This window comes from Phaenicophaeus curvirostris, chromosome 1 (genome assembly GCF_032191515.1).
Source record: "Phaenicophaeus curvirostris isolate KB17595 chromosome 1, BPBGC_Pcur_1.0, whole genome shotgun sequence".
In the NCBI taxonomy this organism is placed as follows: domain Eukaryota; kingdom Metazoa; phylum Chordata; class Aves; order Cuculiformes; family Cuculidae; genus Phaenicophaeus; species Phaenicophaeus curvirostris.
The window spans coordinates 131786352-131807396 of NC_091392.1; the positions used below are offsets into that span (position 1 = coordinate 131786352).

General features: G+C 39.8%; 1 protein-coding gene and 1 non-coding gene across 4 annotated transcripts in view; both read right to left on the minus strand.

Moving 5' to 3' along the window:
- Window positions 1–21045, minus strand: part of FRMPD4 (FERM and PDZ domain containing 4) — a 351431-nt gene that overhangs the window by 207598 nt on the left and 122788 nt on the right. The gene's annotated exons all lie outside the window — the stretch shown is intronic.
- On the minus strand, window positions 2146–2252 carry LOC138716891 (U6 spliceosomal RNA). The gene has a single exon (XR_011336760.1). It is a non-coding gene; the product is annotated as a U6 spliceosomal RNA (small nuclear RNA).

Consider the following 21045-nt stretch of genomic DNA (forward strand, 5'->3'; position numbering starts at 1 on the left):
ATGGCCAGCAGGTCGAGGGAGGTGATTCTGCCCCTCTGCTCACAGAATCGCTAGGCTGGAAAAGACGCATTGGATCATCGAGTCCAACCATTCCTATCAATTGCTAAACCATGCCCCTCAGCACCTCATCCACCCGTCTCTTAAATATCTCCAGGTGACTCAACCACCTGCCTGCGCAGCCTGTTCCAGTGTCCAGTGACCCCTTCTGTGAAAATTTTTTTCCTGATGTCAAGCCTCAACCTCCCCTGGCGGAGCTTGAGGCCATTCCCTCTTGTCCTGTCCCCCGTCACCTGGGAGAAGAGGCCAGTACCCTCCTCTCTACAACCTCCTTTCAGGTAGTTGTAGAGAGCAATAAGGTCTCTCCTCAGCCTCCTCTTCTCAAGGCTAAACAACCCCAGCTCTCCCATCTGCTCCTCATAAGACTTGTTCTCCAGCCGCTTCACCAGCTTTGTTGTTCTTCTCTGGACACACCCCAGAGCCTCAACATCCTTCTTGTGGTGAGGGGCCCAGAACTGAACACAGTATTCCTCTCTCATGAGACCTCATCTGGAGTACTGTGTCCAATTCTGGAATCCTCAACATAAGAAGGAGATGGAACTCTTGGAGTAGGTCCAGAGGAGGGCTACAAAGATGATCAGAGGGCTGCAGCACCTTCCATACCAGGACCATCTGAGAGAGTTGGGGTTGCTCAGTGAGGAGAAGAAAAGGCTCCGAGGAGATCTTACAGCAACCTTCCAGTACATGAAAGGGGCCTACAAGAAGGCCAGAGAGGGACTATTCTTAAAGGCTTGTAGTGATAGGACAAGGGGGAATGGGCATAAACTGGAGAGGGGCAGATTTAGACTAGATATTAGGAAAACTTTCTTCACCATGAGAGTGGTGAGGCACTGGAACAGGTTGCCCAGGGAAGCTGTGGCTGCCCCATCCCTGGAGGTGTTCAAGGCCAGGTTGGATGTGGCCTTAGGCAGCCTGATCTAGCGGGATGTCCCTGCCTATGGCAGGAGGCTTGGAACTAGACGATCTTTAAGGTCCCTTCCAACCCTACCTATTCTATGATTCTACAAAAAGCAAAAGATACGACAGTCTTCTTTCCTCTGTTTCTGACTCAAAGATGCCAGCAGTGAAGCTATAATAACTCATGCAAGTCAGGATTTTCCACCTTACCATGAGTATCCAGAAACACAGTTCTTCTCCCTCTGGACTGTTGTTCTTTCTTTTTTACTTGAATGCATAGTTTACATAGCAAAATGTAATCTTTTTTTATTTGTAACTCAAGATTTTCTAACCTTCACCTTTCTTGACAATGTCCAGATTTGGAGTCTGAAAAAACAAAATTACAGCTAAAATTTCTATCAAAACAAAAGTGGGTATAAAAATCCCACTTAGGAGGAGTCAGGAGGTGAAGCCATTCAAAGGGATTTAAGCACAAAGACTTACTTAGCAACCACCTTGCATCTAATGTTAACGGCTTGGTACCACTCTAGACTACCAGCTTATCTGTACCTCATCAGTAATATAGAGTAGAAGAGGATTTTCAAGATCATTATCCTCACCTTGCAATACCACTATCCCCCAGCTATCTTTAAAAAAGAAGTGCTCACAGAAAGCCTATGGCATACATAAAGCACTCCAAGTGAAGCATCAGCTAACATACATTTTAGAATTTTTCTCAACAGTGGGTAGCTAAATGCTTTTTATGACTGCTACTTTAACTTTTTTTGAAAAAAATAAAGTGTACTGCTACTAAATCAGTGCCTTCTCCCTCTCCTCTTCTAATTTGGTTCTCTGATTTTCACTTATTTGCATTTCCCTTCACCTTTAATTTACTTCTTTACTTAATATCTTTCTCCACTGCTTCTGCTAGTCCTTTCAACCTCTCCTTTTGCATGTGACTGCTTGTTTCCCTTCTTACATTGTGGTTTACTTATACTTCACTCTCTGTAAACCTGATTTTTTTTCTCTTTTCCCCTTTCCTGCTGTTCATAAGAATCTCAGAGAATATCTTGAGTTGGAACGGATCCACAAGGATCATTAAGTCAAAGTCCCAGCTCCTCACAGGACTACCTAACACTAAGCCATATGACTAAAAGCACCATTCAGATATTCCTTGCACTCTTGATAGGCTTGATGCCATGACTACTTCCCTAAAATATGGAATACTTCATGAACGCATGTGCCATCCTTGTGCAGGGGCCATGTTAATCTTCTCTGTATTGTTCAAATTTTACTATCCATATTGCCAAAGTGAGCACAATTAGATATCTCTTGGATATCTCCTGTTCCTTTCCAAAAACCCCAGAGTAGCTGACTGGCTCAGATGACAGCTGACTGTAGATGGGCTCACTTCCTCAGTTTAATGACGCTGCATAAAATGAAAACTTAGAGCTTTATCAATTTGCTGCCACAAGACCAGCATTTGTAAAACCAAGAGATTGAGTAATTAAGGTCTGTAACTATGGCTAAAACAATATAGGTGCACAGTGAATGTTCTGAAGACCAAAGCATTCACAGCTGAAACTTAGTAGCATAAAATTTCTTCTTGTGTGAAATGACATTTCCTCTTATAAAAGAAGAGCCCAAGGATTTGTACCGTGACTGCTGTGTCATTATGCACTATGTCACTGCTGAATACACCATCATCAACTTCCTATTAACAATCCTTCTTCCTATAAATGACAAAAAAGCACCTCATCTTCTTAATTAACCCACTCAGCACCACACAGCAGCTCCCCACAAGGCAGTGGGTTAATGGACGCTTACTGTCCACACTGAGGTTCAGAAGGCTAACCTCCATCACCTTCAGTAGGGTATTAATTACCTTCTTTTTGGACTCAAAAATACAGGACTGAAAGCTGACATGGAAACATCACTGGCTTTTCTGAGAAACCATTTCATTGATTAACTCTACTCAAGGCTGTGAATCTCTTTTCAAAATTCAGTTTAATTATGTCTTTACTGATGCTTAAAGACCATTACTTCTTGAAATGCTTGTCATGGTCAGCCATCTAAATGTGGTTATTTTGCAGCACATGAATAAGTGATGCAACTAATCACAATTCAAGTGTTATGCAGCTTCACAACAATTTTGCTGTCTGACATAACGAGCAATTTCAGAATAGGTGCTTGCCTATTCTCTTTCAGAGAATTTTCATTCATTTAGTATCACTAGGCTGGCAGCTAAAGCAATTGTGAATGGCCAAAATGCATCTATCCACCAAAGCCACAGACTTTCATTTAGGCATGTACACCCAAAATTTAGTTCAAAATACACCCAAGTTCTCCAGCTGAAACGGATTGTGATTTTCAAGATTAAAAAGCCCTAGACACTTGAAACAGCTTGAAAAACACTTGAAAAATGAAATCATAACAGGATACTCCTGCAACTGGCCTGTCAATAGCAACAGACGGATGAGAAAGGTGCTGATGGCAGACCACCACACAGCTACCTCTCCACACAGCATGCAAAACTGTGCTAACTGCTAAGAAAAGAGTTTTGTACTCACATTTGCAAGTGCCAAAACCAAGTGTGAACTCTTCTTATTTTCTCATCCTAAAATAGTGCAAACTTAAATACATACAAATAGCTTTTGGCCAGAAAGGGAGTGAAGACCCCTCTCTCAAGTGAAGCATTTTGTGATGTTCAGATGACACCAGCACTGGGCAACCTGGTTTGCTCTCTCCTCAGCACAAAATCTAACAAAGTATTTCCCCTATACCACCCAGAGAAGACAGTTTGGTCTCTCTTTTTTTTCTTTTTTTTTTGAGCTGAGAGCAGCTTCCTCCACTTAGAATAAAACCCCAAACCAGCCAACCTTTGATTTTTTACTTGCTATTCAACAACCTAAGCAAAGTGTATACACAAGCTCTACAAGAGTCTTCCTGGACTTCAGTAAAGCCTTTGACCCAGTTTCTCACAGCATTCTGCTTGAGAAACTGTCAGCCTCTGGCCTGGACAGGCGCACACTCTCCTGGGAGGAAAACTGGTTGGCTGGCCGGGCCCAGAGAGTGGTGGGAAATGGTGTGAAATCCAGCTGGAGGCCAGTGACAAGTGGGGTTCCCCAGGGCTCAGTGCTGGGTCCAGCCCTGTTCAATGTCTTTATCAATGACCTGGATGAAGGCATTGAGAGCATCCTTAGCAAGTTTGCGGACGACACTAAGCTGGGTGGAAGTGTCGATCTGCTGGAGGGTCGGGAGGCTCTGCAAAGGGATCTGAACAGGCTGGACCGCTGGGCAGAGTCCAATGGCATGAGGTTTAACAAGGTCAAGTGCCTGGTCCTGCACTTGGGGCACAACAACCCTGTGCAGTGCTACAGACTAGGAGAAGTCTGTCTAGAAAGCTGCCTGGAGGAGAGGGACCTGGGGGTGTTGGTTGACAGTGACTGAACATGAGCCAGCAGTGTGCCCAGGTGGCCAAGAAGGCGAATGGCATCTTGGCTTGTGTCAGAAACGGTGTGACCAGCAGGTCCAGGGAGGTTATTCTCCCTCTGTACTCGGCACTGGTGAGACTGCTCCTCGAGTACTGTGTTCAGTTCTGGGCCCCTCACCACAAGAAGGCTCTGGAATGAGTCCAGAGAAGACTGGAGAACAAGTCTTATGAGGAACAGCTGAGAGAGCTGGGGTTGTTTAGCCTGGAGAAGAGGAGGCTGAGGGGAGACCTCATTGCTCTCTACAACTACCTGAAAGGAGGTTGTGGAGAGGAGAGTGCTGGCCTCTTCTTCCAAGTGACAGGGGACAGGACAAGAGGGAATGGCCTCAAGCTCCTCCAGGGGACATTTAGGCTGGACATTAGGAAAAAAATTTTCACAGAAAGGGTCATTGGGCACTGGAACAGGCTACCCAGGGAGGTGGTTGATTCACCTTCCCTGGAGGTGTTTAAGGCACGGGTGGACGAGGTGCTAAGGGGCATGGTTTAGTGTTTGATAGGAACAGTTGGACTCAATGATCCAGTGGGTCTCTTCCAACCTGGTTATTCTATGATTCTATGATTCTAAGAGGCTGAAGGAAAATCAGTTCCTTTTCCTGCCTCCTGGTGAGTCACAGCACCACTAGAAACGTTAAAAAAAAAAAAAAAAAAAACTTCTTTTATTTAATCCACGGTTTCTCCACATTTTCCTCAAGGCTACAGATCCTCTGGAAATCCCTGAGCAATATTAGCTCTTCTGCCCTCACTGCTACAGTATTATATAGTAACACAGAATTTGCCTAGGATTCCTAAAAATAGGTGAAACTGCCTACAGTGAACCCGGGCAAAACAAAGTGGGAGTTCATAGCACTGCCAAAATGCATGAACTGTACAGCAATACACAAAAAAGTAGGGAATAAGAGATAAATACAACCATTTATGTTATTATGAAGGGCACAGAAGAAAAAAGCAATTAATCAGGGAGTCTATTAAGAAGAGAATAATTCAGAAGAACACACATTTGAGTACCAAATGAAACTAATTCAGAGAGGAAATAAGAATTTTCAAGTAATTATTATATTTTGAAAAGGGAGAATAAATGCAACTGAATCACGCTGTTCAGTGCCTTGTAGCTTGAGGGGTTTGGAGTTTGTTTTTGTGGGGTTTATCTTCACTAGTAAACCCTCATGCTCTTCTTTCCCCCTTTCCTGCCCCCCCCCCCGCCACTCAAATAATTCCACTTTAGCATCCCAATATGCCTGTGGGTAACTCCGCATATAACGTCACGGAAATAGCAGGAAAAAAGCCAGCTATCAAATAATTGACTGCTGCTCAAAGCATAATGCACATACGCTCAGGACCTGGGTCCTAGTTTTCTGCAGGACAGAGACTTTGAGTAAAAGCCAGCATGCCGCAAACATTATCACACTAATTGATTTTAAAGACCAGTTAAAAGCTATTGCCTGGGACAGACCAGGTAAGCCAAACAATCTGTGTTCAGAGACTAAGCAAACTGCATTTGTAGCGTTTGTACTTAAAACATTTTGACCAGCAACTGCTCCCAGCAGAGACCCAGCAATAAATACTAAAGCCCTTTTTCTCCTGGCTCTGTCCAAGTCTATACGTAAGCTCCTGAACGTTCTTCTCTCCCGCACTTGGAAAGGAAAATCGTCTTTTCAGACCTCAGTAACAACCTCCAAACTTAACTGTCTGCTAGAGAGCAGGAGAAAAAAGACAGAATAAAATCCCTTCCAACAGAAACAGATTTGGTAGATTTCAAGAAGCAGATGATATAGTAAGATGTAAGGACACAGCTGTCACAATTTTAAATCGTGTGCAAATGTCAGAAGATGACTGACAAAGAGAAAAATAAGCACAAAACAAATTATTAAAATACCAAGTGTCTTTCTGCAAACCAGATTACTGCAGAGCATGGGGCGAGCCAGCAGCAGAAGCATGCGCTTAGAATGCAGCAGCAGCCCATGAACAAAACAGCTGTGACGGTCACCAACTCCACATAGGCCTTAGGATTACCTCTTCAGATCCTAGCAAAAGACCCATCCCAATACAGCTCTCCTTCCAGGGACTCCTGAATTTCATTTTGACTGCAGCAGAGTGCACCAGAATACTTCATAGTGGGTTTTTTTTTTGGTTTGGTTTTAAATCTGGTCAAAAGATACTTCACATGTAGAGCATCTTCTGAAGAGAGCTGCTTCAGCAATCAATAGTTCAGTAATAACCAGCTGGACCCACAGCTTCGACGCCTCTAGTACAAGTGCTTATGAATCTTGGTAAGAATTTCATTATATATTTCTTTTTACAGCAGATGTGCATTGAAAGCCAATTTTATTCCAGTAATGCTTTTGAAGACAGTTCACTTTTCTTCCCAAAGTCCTATTAATATTGTAAAAGAGAATAATAACCTGAATCCAACCAGGTACAGTATAAAATATTTCTGCAGTTCGACACATTTTTAATTAACTTTGATGTCTGAGTCACTGCACATTCCCTCTCATGATCATTTACACAATTAGCTTTATTGCAGAACACACATGCTAAGCTTCCACAGAAAGTGAATTTAAAAACCAATTACCAATATGCATTCCCACCAAAAACCTGTAATAAAAAAAAAAAATTGTTCTCAGCCAGATCAGGGAGATTAACAGATAATATACTTATCTAGTCCAGAACACAGCAAAGGAGTTAGCATTCTGAATAGCAAATTGAACTAATAAGGCTCCTGAAATCAGAGTAATTCTGAATAATGGCACATTTGGAGAAGGCCGGTGCTCTGCCAATCACATTGTTAACAGAGGAAGACAAAATTCATTAAATAAATTATTCATTAGTATTTAACAACTCAGCACTGGATCCAACATTTCTCTTTTGGCTGAAGAACAGTGCTACAAATCCATCCACTTGTAACTGCACTGCTGAAAAAGTTAATGGCATTTATTGACAGGTTAATTTATAATATCACCTTAATTTAAAAGATCTTATATCATCACTTTCTGGCTGAAATGAAAACACAGGTAATTGGGAACAATGTACCTACAGGCTAATGAATTATTTGAAGCAATTCAGTATGCAATTAACACTAGCATCTGGTTTGGGGATTGTTTTTTTCCCTGTCAAAGCATTAGATTCATATTAATTATACTTTTAGTTAGTAGTAACAGAAAGTTTCTATCTTGATGTTATCCTTCAAGCAAAAATATAGAAAACAAAATGGTCAGGATCTGGAATTCACAAAAGGAAAAGCAAACTCCCTACCACTTGCAGGTGTGCACAACAGGGTAGGAAACCTTTCCTAATCTGATTCTACCACCTATGACAACACAACACTAACTGCAAAAATGCGATAAGTATCCCTTGCATTCAAGACATAGGAAACTATCCATCTTCTTCTGCAAGGATCCCCTCTGAGGTCAGCTTCATAACCCACCAAACTTTGGTTGGTCAAGAAGGCAGCTTCTTTTTGAAGCTTTTTTAAGCTAATCTTTGCCAATAAAAAGGCAATGAAATAATCTGCTGATCTTCAAGATTAGGCACAGATGGAACATTCGGGACAGGGGAACTTGAGGTGTGTGGAAGAAGTATCCATTGAGTCATTACAGTCTTAGTGCAGGTGAGATAAGGGAAACAGTATTTGCTTCCAGCCCACTTAGTAACACTGGCTTTACACTAGTCAAGCACAATATCAGAAATACAATAGTTACGATTTTTTTCCCTATGTCTGTCATTAACTTTACTAACCCTCTAAGACCATAACTATACAAATAAGATAAAAAATGAGAGCAAGTATTTAAGACCAAACCTGGGATGGCATTTTAATACTATGAGCATGAATGGACTTTAAAATAAAGTATCTTATTCACATATAATATGCCAGCTCTGTTATTGTTTAGGAATGGTGTAGTGTCTTTTCCTTAGGGCACTCTTGCAATTACACCAGGTAAGAGGTATTTAGTTGGTGGACTAAATGGTCACTCGAGAGCAAGACAAGTACTCCTTCCTGAGAAAGAGTAATTCAGAAGTGGGGTTGAGTTCTGTAGATGCCAATACTTTGTTCACCAGTCCCAGACTCACAACATTCACTTAATAAATTATTAAAGCAACTGGGGCGGGGGGAGGGTGGTGGTGTCATTATTGTACCTTCCGACAGAAAATTATGAGAACTGCAACCAGAACTAATTTGAATCTATGATTCTATGATTCTATGAATCCAAATACTGGAAAACTTCACAAGGAGACTTCAATGACCCTAGTATGCTCCTACCTGGATGTCTACAGGGAAAATAAAAAAAAGCGCCAATAAAATCATACCATTACTTCTCATGAATGCTCAACTTTAATTAAATGTCATCACTCCAACTAGATAAAATTTCATCCTTCTTTAGAAGACAGAAAATCTATGCTTCTATCTCTTTTCAGCAGAGATTTAACTCTGTTTCTAGGTTCCGCTTTGCCTTTTATTTACAATCATGATATCTCACCCTTCCCTATAAACTAATGCAAATTTATCAGACCTATGTAGCAGCTCTATGCAACTGTTGCCAAGCCAATAAATTAACAGATTCTTGGACTGATCATGCAAGGTAATTATTTTTTGGCTGTTTTACCGCTAATGTACAGACAGCACTCCTTTCCCAGACCTGATGCTCAAAACTGGCTCCCGGTCACCATCACTGTACTATTGCCTACCACATAAATTTAATACAAAGAAATATATCAGATGTCTTTCTAGCACTTTCCTCCTCCAGATGATCAAAACTATGTCTTTTCCTCATGTTGTAAGAGGTCTGCACTGCAGGTTTAGAGATTCAGGACTCACATTCTGACAACAGTATACCTAGAAGAAACTCACAGTTGCAAAATACTTTTCAGAAAGAAAAAGATAGAGAAAAAAAAAGGATGAGCTGTTTCTAAAGGTATTTTGAAAGTGAATCCCACTCTCTGTCAAAAAAAACACAACCTTTAAGATACATGGGTAAAAGCCAAACTGGATGCATCATGAGCAGATGCATGCAACCTTCTGCTTCTCCTTAGCCCAAAGGAGATCCTAATCCAACATGCTTTCACTGTCTCACACTTCTCTCTTCCTGCCATAATTATCTCCCTCTGCCTCACAAACCAAATCTGGATGCTTTTCTTCAAGTTCTGCAGTCTCTGTCCTTTCCCATCCAGTTCTGTTCCCAATATCCACCACCACCACCACCGCTCCCCCCCAGCACTGTATGCACATCTCTTAGCACAACCAAGATGTAAATGAAAGAATAAATGCACTGTAACATTTCTCTCCTTCCACTGCCACTAAAGATGTTCCTCATCTGAGATCCTATCTGGTTACTGGATGCCGTTCTTGCAATGACTTTAGTATGTTGTACTTGAGTCAGAGGCTGAAGGTTCAGACTTTTGTGCTTAATTTTACTCAATGCAGAAAGCCACAGTCCCTTTCAGCATCCCTCCCTTGTGCTGCATTTAGCAATCATGCAGCCATGCCACAAGAGTGAAGAGGGGTTGGGGTGTCACCATCAGGTACACAAGGAAGACGGGCGATGGGGCAGCCAGGAACTAGGGCGGTGGAGAAGGAGGACAAGGAGGAGAAGAAAGAGCTTGGCCAGTTTCCTCACCTGCAGTATACATCTAAACCATACCATACCTATGGTGAAACCATGCAATATGTCAATAAAATGCAACTGGCAGAAAACAAATACTGCAAATCTTTTCTGCACCTGGTGAATCCAGTACATGTGTGCAATCCAGGACGTGAATGACAGCTCAAAATCCTCCCAATGCAGCCCCCTCACCAGAGTAAAATTTTCCCAACCACCTGGACACATTCAGCCCTGGCAGCAGGAATGCTTTTCCTCTTATTCCTTCCCTCCTCTAAAATCCCAGTTCCCTTGCTTTTGATCCACCCTTACTTGGGGTTGCTTTGTGCAGGGACCTTTTTTGGGTCCTTTCCAACTCAGGTAATTACATAATTCCATGATTCTGTGATTACTTGCCAACTGCTCCTTCAGTGTACTGCCATCCCTCATAGTTTACAGAGGTGATCTGTAGTGCAAGTTATAAATGGGAAAAAAAATGTTGCTTATTTTGACATTTGAAGAAAAAATGCTGACCAACAACAAAAAAGAACAGCAGAGATAAACACACATAAATCAGTGGAAAGAAATCAGGAATAATATTTCATAGAGAGTGGAAGAGGGGAAGCCCACTTAGAACAAGAATGCAGCAGTCAGAAGTACCTCACATTGAATAAAAGAACTGAAAAAAACCCCCACATTAGAAGTAATCCAGCATTTGCTGAAATCTATACATATCATCATTAACAATAATAGTTTGGCTCTTCATGTGTAATCATTGCATGCTAGCCTCATTTTACATTCATAATGGCCATTAATGTCAAGAGGAATTGTGCACATGGGCACCACGCTGCCATCTCTCCCTGCCTCTTCCTTCCCTCTAATTCAACTCATGAATGTAAATAAGGACAGGGCTGGGGCAGCTGAACTGAAGTAAATGTAGCAAATAATTTTTTTTTCTTTTCTTTTTTTTTTATAATACAAGCATTTTTTATTACTAAGACAACAAAAGAAAAGTTGTAACCACCTGCTCACACAATACTGAATTCCAGACAGCACATATTGCAACACTGTATGAAGAGAATCCATCACAACTGTGCTTTTGATTTTGATGATTGATTTCATATGTTACCATCATCTAAAAATGGCCATGGATCACGGATGCAGAAGATGCCAAAATGACAAGCATTAACCCAGCAGAGTTTATCCAGGATGTCCTTCCTCTTTAGACAGTACATATGAGGGAGGGGAAAAATAATATTGCTCCTCCCCACTATTTTGACAATATCCCCTGAGGCTGAAATTTTCACGGGAAAAATCTCATAAACACTTCAGTGTTGTAGGAAAGGCTGATCTAGAACAAACAGCATTAAATCACTCTCAGAAATATACCAGTTACAATGCTTACCAGCTTTATAATCAGTCATAATAATCCTAAAGTGTCTGAGACTCAGAAACAGAGGAGTCGGAACTCGACTACATAAAAGGTTGAGCAAAACTGCAAAATTACAAAATACATACTTGTTACTATGCCTTTAGTAGCTCAGATGAGCCACAAAACTATAAAAGCTAAGAATTTCTCCATACATGAGCAAATCCATCATGAAGGAATGTAACTCCAGGGCACCGAAGTAATTAATTTTACAAAAATGTCTACAGTAATTGGAGACTAGCCTGTTCAATTGGACCAATGCTTTATATTCTAGCACATCATCCTCTTTTCTAAACAGAACAGACCAAGTCAGTCACAGTCCAGACCCAAAGATACATTAACTTCATGTCAGGACACAGGCAGATATATTTATGAAGGTGGACTTTTGTCCTAATGCTACTGCAACTCCAAATCTATCTCTACAGCTACCAAACCTAAAGTAAGATTTCATACAAAAAGCTATAGACGGGTGAATTCCAAATGGTTTTGCATTAAATGAAAGATCAGCAGAAAATGCTTATAAATCTCATCTTTAATTCTGAGGTTTATAAAAATATCCTGCATTAGGTGATTCTTTCTTAAGTTTATAATTCACTGCCAGTCTCTCATATACTTCTAATACTCATTATTTCCTCTTACAAAATCCCAGCTTTTATCAACATCGTCTCAGGATACTAATTTTTGTTTTCCTTTCCACAGTAATTTCTGATTTTGCTGTCTTCCTTGCGATGATTTAAACAATGAACTGAAGAGTCCTTTAGATAAGGTCATGGAACCTCCAGAAACTTCTTTTGTCAGTGTCCATTATTTTATTATAATTATATAGCTAAATAATATCCTATTACTTTATCAAGTATTTCATTTCTGTATCAAGTAATATATGACATAACGCTAAGTGCTGTATCCTCAAGGACTATGGTTTATTCTTCTGTTACAATAGATCTTATTTTCATAACATATTTTAAATAGCAATTCATTTACTTAGGTCATGAGAATTCAGCAGGAAGTCACCATCTTGTTAAACAAAAGTTTTCTGGCTGATTTCATGCGTCCCATCCCCAGATGGAGAGAAAGGGGAACGGCACAACCAGCTAGAAGGAACAAGTCTTCTACACATACAAGAATGACTTTTCTTTTCAACAGCAAACAAAGCCTGGTTCCTCATTTGACATCTGTCCCAAACCTTTTCTCTATCCCTAAATATACTTTACTTGTCTGTAGTTTCCAACTTGTTTTAGTGGAAAAATACTTAATACCTACAAAGATGAAAGAATGTGGAGAAGAGTGGTATAAGGAAGGGCACCACCACCATCCAGCATGTGAGAAAAGAGAAGAACCCGGCTGGAGCTGCAGGAGCTGAGCATCATCTTTTTAAACACATCATGCTAACCCACCTCTGACACAGTGCCCTAGTCTCAGAGGCTGGGAATTTTACTGCATCTATGAACATCTTTGTTACTGGAAGTTTCTAGCTGTCCCCTGAAAGGTCAGTAAATGATAACCACACAAGACTGACCAAATTATAATCAATATATGCTTGCATTTGGAAAAAAATCAATACATTAAAAGCCTTAGTTTTAGCAGTGCATACCCCACTCTCCCCCCAGAAAATATCCGGCACTCTTATGCTGGTAGGAAGCAAATAGTTAAAAAAAAAAAAAAGATAATTACACATTTTTATTTATAATCAAGAGAAGTTCATTTAATAATCACATAAAAGCCATACTCCATTTCTCTGACTAAATTCTACAACTGACACCTCCTTTGTATGCAAAAACGTACACTGTAATTATGAGCTAAACGCTGTATTTTGATTTTTAATTTGGTTTAAAGAAACACACCATCAATGAGGAAAATTAATTTGGCATTGTGATAAAAATTTCAGAACACTGCTTTGTACATTAAAAATTATCTTTTCATCAGTTATTTCAGCAGATAAGATCATTCTCCATTTCCTGCAAAGATGAGACAGTCTTTGCCATTTTTCAGTTGCTTCTTCACATCAACATGCAGGTTACTATGGAAAACCAAGCACCATCAAAGGCAAATGACACATCTTCACTTGGGACGAGTAAAATTGTCTCTGCTTTAGTGATAAGTCATCTCTGAAACCATTTATAAAATATAAAAAGGAAGCTCTGAAAACTTCTGCAGTCTTAATGCAGCCTTCACAAAGACAGATCACTACTCATCCTTCACTGGCATACCTGTGACCTCTGAAAATACTAAAAAAAAGTAATTTTTAAATATTATTTTTAGTAACACATTTTTTGAACCTCCTTTGTTCTGCACCAATGACTGTATCACAAGTCGATAAACACTTTTATGGAAATGAGCTGCTAAATACACTTAGTGTTAAACATTATATGACTTAGTGACTGTAAAAAAATTAATATTTTTCATCTAAAGACAAAGATATTTCATGAAAATACTATCTCTAAAACAAATCCATAAAAATATGTTATGAAACGTACTGATATTTATGACAGTATTTCTAATCAGAATGATAATTGTGATGAATATGTGCTTACATACTGAAAACATTTTGGCAGTTGCAGAGTACAGCTTTCACTTCTCAAGATAGCATTAAGAATTTCCTTTCTAATCACTTTTCAGAACATTTAGTTAAACCTAATTCCTATTAAAAACACTATGATAAACCCCAATCCACACCTAGGATCTGAGCATTAAAGAATGAAAATAGTTAATAGCTAATCATAGAATCACCAGGTTGGAAAAGACCCATCGGATCCTCGAGTCCAACCATTCCTACCAAATACTAAACCATGCCCCTCAGTGCCTTGTCCACCTGTCCCTTAAACACCTCCAGGTGACTCAACCACCTCCCTGGGCAGCCTGTACCAGTGCCCAGTGACCCTTTCCGTGAATTTTTTTTTCCAAATGTTCAGCCTGAACCTCCCCTGGCGGAGCTTGAGGTCATTCCCTCTCATCCTGTCCCTGTTAAGCAGGTATTGCAAGTGATATTCTTTTAAAAAGGAAAATGAGGATTAAAAACTTCAGAGGAACAGGAATAACCCATTGTCCCATACCAAAGAAGAATCACTATGACAGGAGGCGTGAGGTTCACAAGCAAGGTTCAGGATTTTGAGAGCATTATAGGAGTTTGTTGTCTAGATACTGATACTGCACCTTTCCACTTATTTTAAAGAATCACATATTACATAAAAACATATGCAGTAACTGAGCACTATGTACCTGAGGGTAGTTATCCTTGCAACTTTCTCCAAACATAAGCATATTTAATTAAACAAACATACCCAGATCTCTAATGCAAAAGAATGGGCTCTACTAAGCTCCCTGCCCCAGCCAAGTTCAGCCCTGGCAGTGCAGGGGATGGAGCCTCTCCCACAGGGTTCTCACTCTCTGTGCCAAATCCAGCTCTTGGGAGCCACCTGGCCCACCCTGCTGCATTCTGATTTTGCTGTAAGGATGGCAAATGGCTTTCCAGAAAAAAAAAATAGGCACAAAAGAGTAAATGCATAGGCATCCAAATCAGAAAAAGCTTGCCCATTGTGCCTTCCCTTTAGCTCAGTTAAATGGCTAAAAGCCATTTTAATTTCAGCTGTGCAAAGCAACTACTATGGTTTATGAGACAAGAATCTGGACAATAAAAATAATACATCTGAAACTTTGACAATGTTAGCATTTTCATAAAACAAAGTCACAATTTTCTTAAAGACTATATAGCGGGAAATAAATGGGAAAAAATATATACTGCTTAGGAGGGGGAAAAAGGGTTAGGAGCAAAACAAAGTTACTGCCTGAAGCAGATGGCAATGGAGAACTTATGAAACCAAGTCACTGCGTGCCACTTAACATTTTAAGGAAACATGTTAGCACCATACTCACAGAAGTAAAATCAGAGTCTAGGCTAGAAATACAGATACCACAATTGCCTGGTGGCTTATGACTCAGCTATCAACCCCTCTCAGTTCAACAATGATGACAGCAAAACCATTACAAAGTATGGTAATATGTGAAATTACAAAGTGGATTAGGAGATGAGCAGTAACATTTTATTGTGGTCATCTGTATTCAGGTCTTGTAAAGTTAGTAAATCTACAAAAATAACAATACTTATGTAATGAGCAAGTATTTCTGTTTCAGGCTTGTTGTGGATAGGCGGCTTTATGAAACTGAGGATTCTCAGTTTTATTAAGCACAAGTTTGAAACACTCTAAGTAATATATACAGCTTTCATTTAAAGCAGCATAATATATACAAGTATGTAGGTTACTTCTATTCATAGCTTTAAGGGTACATGTTACGTTAACTGTTAATGTGATCTATTAAACACAAACTAGCTTCTTAATGGTTTAACTGGCCGAACACCTTTCTTTCACGCATTGTACAGAAGCCAGCAAAATGGAGTGCCTTGCCCAGGACAGAGTCAACACACAAATGTGAAGTTACTGCTAAGCAGCAATCAAAACAAATGAAATGATTAAACAATTGTCACCCTCAGACATAAGACTGTACAATGAGAGAGGATCCTATCATTGCAGGAAGCATGTTACTTGGAAATGCAGTAGTTCATCCCCATTACACAGCCATGTATAAATTGTGAAAGCAGAAAATTTGATCAAAATCATGACTAAAAGAAGTAGATACTGCATTGTTTCTTGCATCAATAGTAAAAGAGATGGCAGATACCTTCATCTGTGTCCCAGAAACTAGTTATGTGTGCTATAATCTATCATATCCAAACATAACAACCCTTTTTTTAAGATACCTATTTTATTTTATCATGAGATGGTAAAAGGGGAATAAAATAAAGCAAACTGGCAAAGCAATGCATGTGTATGCATATCCACGTCCATGTGGTGTGTGTATATCTCAGAATTAACCAAATGTATAGATCCTAAGCATCTATACAGAACCTCATCCACTTGTTTCTTTAAAACATCATGTCCCCCACCACATAAACAACTCCTACCAGCTCAGCCTCTGAAAAGAAACTGTCTGAAGAAAATGCCCAAACCTTGGTGGCTCTTGTCTTTAATCAGAGAAAGATGATTACGTCTGCAAAAGAAGCCAGCAATGCTGAAGCAATATTCAAGTGGCAATTCAGCACAGCACAGACACACACTTAAGCCCATGAAAAAATAAAAGCAATTGCTTGTGATCAGTTAGAAAGACAAGTGAAAATTTCTTTCCCAATATCCGGGCTGAAAGGTCCTTTCCTAACCTAGGCTTCAACTCTAACATTTCCCATTCTCTCAGTTGAATTCATCTGTTCAAATCCTCGCTCTTCTGGGAACAGCTCATAGGCACCAACCTGCACAACAACAGAGAGTGTCTCCTCCCAGACTATGCTTACAGCATAAATTATTTCAGCAATATTTAGTATTTAACCTTTGCTCTGGCACAAAGATGATCAGCAACCTAAACTTCAGTCTAAATCTGAGCCCACAAAATACAGTCTTAAAAGGAACAGGTTTTGCACTGAGTTCCTTTATAGTAGCCGTCAATATTCCCTCACAACTAATTTTATTTATTTTATTTTTTAAATTAAAATGGGTCAGAGTTTTGGAAGGGCTCTAGCAAACAAGAAGAGTAGTCATCTGTTTCTTCCTTTATCAACACAAACAACAGTCCTAATCTTGGTCCCTTATAACAAGCTTCCAATACCAACAGGCTCAACTAGAAACCCCAAACCACTCAGGAGCACACCACCATGGACAGCCTGTTTCAGAGAACCACTCTGATACCTGCACTAGATTTTTCTATATGTAATTCTTGCTTAGCTTTTTTACTGCAAATGTATGACACATATGGTTTCTGGAGTAAAAACATAGAAAGGAAGTTAAATGTAAGTAAGTAAAAAGTTATTTTTCAGGCGTTTCCTTCCAGAGTATGTTTCCTCTACACCAGCATGTTTGTTGGTCTCCAAAGTACAAAGGAAGGTAAAATACAGGTCCTAGAACATTTTTGTGTTATGCGGTATTTGCAGTGGTTTTGCTCATCTTAGCAGCATTACGTGACATCCCAGATCACTTCATTTGCTGCCAAGGATCAGAGCTAAGATTATTTGAGCAACTAGTACATAAGGGACATGGGGGAAGGGCAAAGCAGTTTTCTAATCGTAATATCATTACCTATTAACTGGGGAAAAACCACTTCTGAATTACGGTCTAGCTTTCAAGTAGTTTGGAGGAAGTTTCATGGTTTCTTTCAATAAATTCCCACATCACAGAAGATAAAAGAAATGATGTAACCACATCTTCAGTAAAGTTGACCAGATCCACCTGCAAGATCCCCAGTACTTGGCTGCAAATTCACTCTTACTCAAGCACAAAGAGGCAGACAGAGGAACTATCAGTCTCCTGGCCTCATCTCAACACAACAAGCCAAAACCATGGATATCTGCCATTGCCTCTTTACCAAAGACATACAAACTAATGGCAGGATGGAGGAAAACACCATTACTGCCTTTCATTATGGTTTCCTCCAACTCCCATCACTTTCTGCAGGCAGGTTTCTCTCCTGCGCTGTCTGGTTTTGTGTCTTGCTAACTTTCCCTTCTCTCCATATTCCACATTTCTGCTGTTGCAGCCTTTGTTCTTCTCTATTTTCCGTTATTTTAGTAGTCTTTTTGTTTTTTCAACAGCTTGTACATTTTTATGGGTTTCATTTATGTAATAATGAGGATTGGCCCCAATATTCAGCCAACATCATCCAGAAACCTGTACAAATATTCTACTTTGGCTCACAACAGCAAGTCAGAACATTAGCAGTTAAGTTCAAAAAGGTTTCAAGCTGAAATCCACATCAGACATACAAATTACAATTTCCTCATCCATACTCTGTGATTGCAGACACTCAGCTTTCACCTCTAACCAGCTGTCAGTTCCTTTCAGCCTTTTCTCAAATATCATCTACAGTCTCTTTTCTTTATGCTCATACAATGTCTTATCCCATTCTTTTCCCCAGGGTTCACTTCTTATCTTCTTTGCTTAGTAAGGTATCTTTCAGTTTGTCTCACCTAGATCTGTCTCCTTTCTTTTGGGAGCTCTCCTCAGTTTTGAAGTTCCCTTTGCCATTCTGCCACCATCTCCTATTTCTCTCACCCACTGCCTCTTCTTGCATCTGCTCACCAAAGCCAAGAAGCAGCAAAGGCATCACACTAGGAGCATCCATGTGCCACCACATGTACAGGTACATCACTACAGCTCGCAGATGCTCCTCCTGAGCACAAGGAGCTGGGCAGAGGTGGCAAGTGGACACTCTGCAGCTGGATGCCCTTCAGGGACTGAAGGGGTTTCCTGGAGGTCAGGAGGTCTGACTCCTGCTTGCTGCCAGGCCAGAAGATCAACTGATGTCTCTCCTGGCTATGCAAGATGGGGCCTTATAGACCCAGTCGGACTAGCCAAACTGTATGTTAGAGGTTGAGTAATTAAAATAAAAGCCACTTCTAGTTAAGCAGATAACAGAGTCAGTTTTCTTTTTAGTTGAAATGGTGCTTTTTACTGTGTATTTTATCATCATCTACATTTTGCTGTACTTAATAGGTTCAGTATTGTGGAGAGCATGTCAGAGCACAGAATAACAGAGAAAGAGGCACACCTTTTCATCAGCTTTTGATTGAGGAATAGCGTAATGGACGATCGGTAATTCAATTCATGATAGTAAGACAAACATTGAATTATTAAATTGTTGCGCACAAGTTCCAGAACAAAGAGCGTAAAAGGACTCTTAACTGCAGAGTGTACTTTATAGTTGTGTTACATGTGTGAACAGAAATGAATAACTACTTATTATAGTCTGTAAATTACAATCTTTTTGAAAAATATGAACCTTCACAATACAATCAAGCAATGCACTTCTGAGCAATGATGAAACATGTTTTTTAACTGTTTTTCCTGAATTCTTAAGTAAGAAAATTCACATATATTTTCTGGTATATAGAACAAAGACATTGGCACTGTGGCAAAAAAATAATAATTTGTACCAATTGCCGCATAAGAGAAGAAATATTCCTCATAAAAGTACAAGACTCTCATGATATGCTTTTTCCATAAGATAGGATGGTTTGGAGAGGGAGAGGAGATACATATGGATGGCAAGATGACTGTCCTGAAAGCTCCTGATGACTAGCCTGAAAGCAAATAATCTGCCTGTTTATACCACGTGACCTTCCAATGGAGTCTGCAAACTCAGACAGGAAGAGAGCAGAGACTCATACTTACAAATAAATAGCATTTCACTAGTATTTCAAGGAATGTGTGATATGCTTCCATATCACTCAAGAAAAGGTGCAATAACTTGAATACTTTCTGCATTTTTAATGACAATAAGTAAAATACAAGCCCGTATGTGGTTTGGTCCAGGACAGCACAGTAGCAAGAAGGGTACCAAGCCAATGGCAAGGCACCAGCCTAATCTGTTTAGAGTTGGAGAATGGTTACCTTGTAATCCAGACTGCTACAACACAATGGAACAAATAAAACCATTCATCTTAGGAAGGGTGAGAGTTACATGCGTGTATGCATTCTGGGTGAAACGGCTAATTAAGGAATGTCATGTTGTACACTGATCCTGTTCTCAAGAACTGCCATTGTATTTCAAGAAATTATGGCCAAAATATTTGTAGAACTAAAAGATACAAAAATGCCTCCTCAAGCATTTAAAAAGACAATTTCTATAAGCTTGGCTTTTTAAGAAGCCAGAACTGATTTTGTGGGAGGGGACAGGTAAAACACAGTATTTCTTTTTTAGGTGATGTTAGAAAAAGCCTATGCAAGTCTTACTATGTTCAAATGATAATGAAATCTACACTTTTTAATTATATTTCTTTAGTACCCTTTAGCCCAGACCACACCAAGCCACTTTTATGGTGTATGTATATAAAACACAGCATCCTACCACAGCAAATCAGTACTACACCAAGTTATGTAAAACTGTTGTAGTCGTCTTCATTGTTGAAGAGTACATGATAGTCAGAAGGCCTTTTCAAAAGCAAAATCCCACCTCAGACAGAAGGGAATGACTGAGCTAATAGGTGCTTTTAGAGAAGTTCCAAGGGGTCCATATTAGTGTAATGCTGCCTTCTTCTGAAAAACACAGGAAAAGAAATTTCCTCATCCCTGGAAATGTTCGGGTACCAAAAAATAACTAAGCAACATCAGACCTCCGTAAAACTTCCAGTCTGCAAGTAAGCTGATGACAACTAGAAGGAAGTTTTCCAGCTATATTCTTCTTTATTTTGTGTTACCTAATCCAGGTTCCCCTGTTATGTTTATTACATTATATAAAAATATCACACTGGAAGTTAAGGGAGTAAGCAACTACTGCATCTAATTTTCTTTTGAAACAGTGATAGACCAACTTGGTTTAATGTACTTTGTTCTTGATCAGACTGTTTTCTTCTAGGAGACTTAAAAAAGTATTAAATGCTTTCCTCTGTCTTGAAGGAAGTCAAGTCAACTAGTCTACCGCTGCTACAGCTGGCACGCTCCTTTAAATGGGGTAGGGGGAATAAGAAGTGGGGGGAAGATAACTGGAATGGGAAAGACAGCAGCACATTCTTTTATTCTTTTTTCTGCCAGTTTTCCTTGGCCCTTACCAACTTTCGGTGACTTAGTGAAATGAGAAAAATC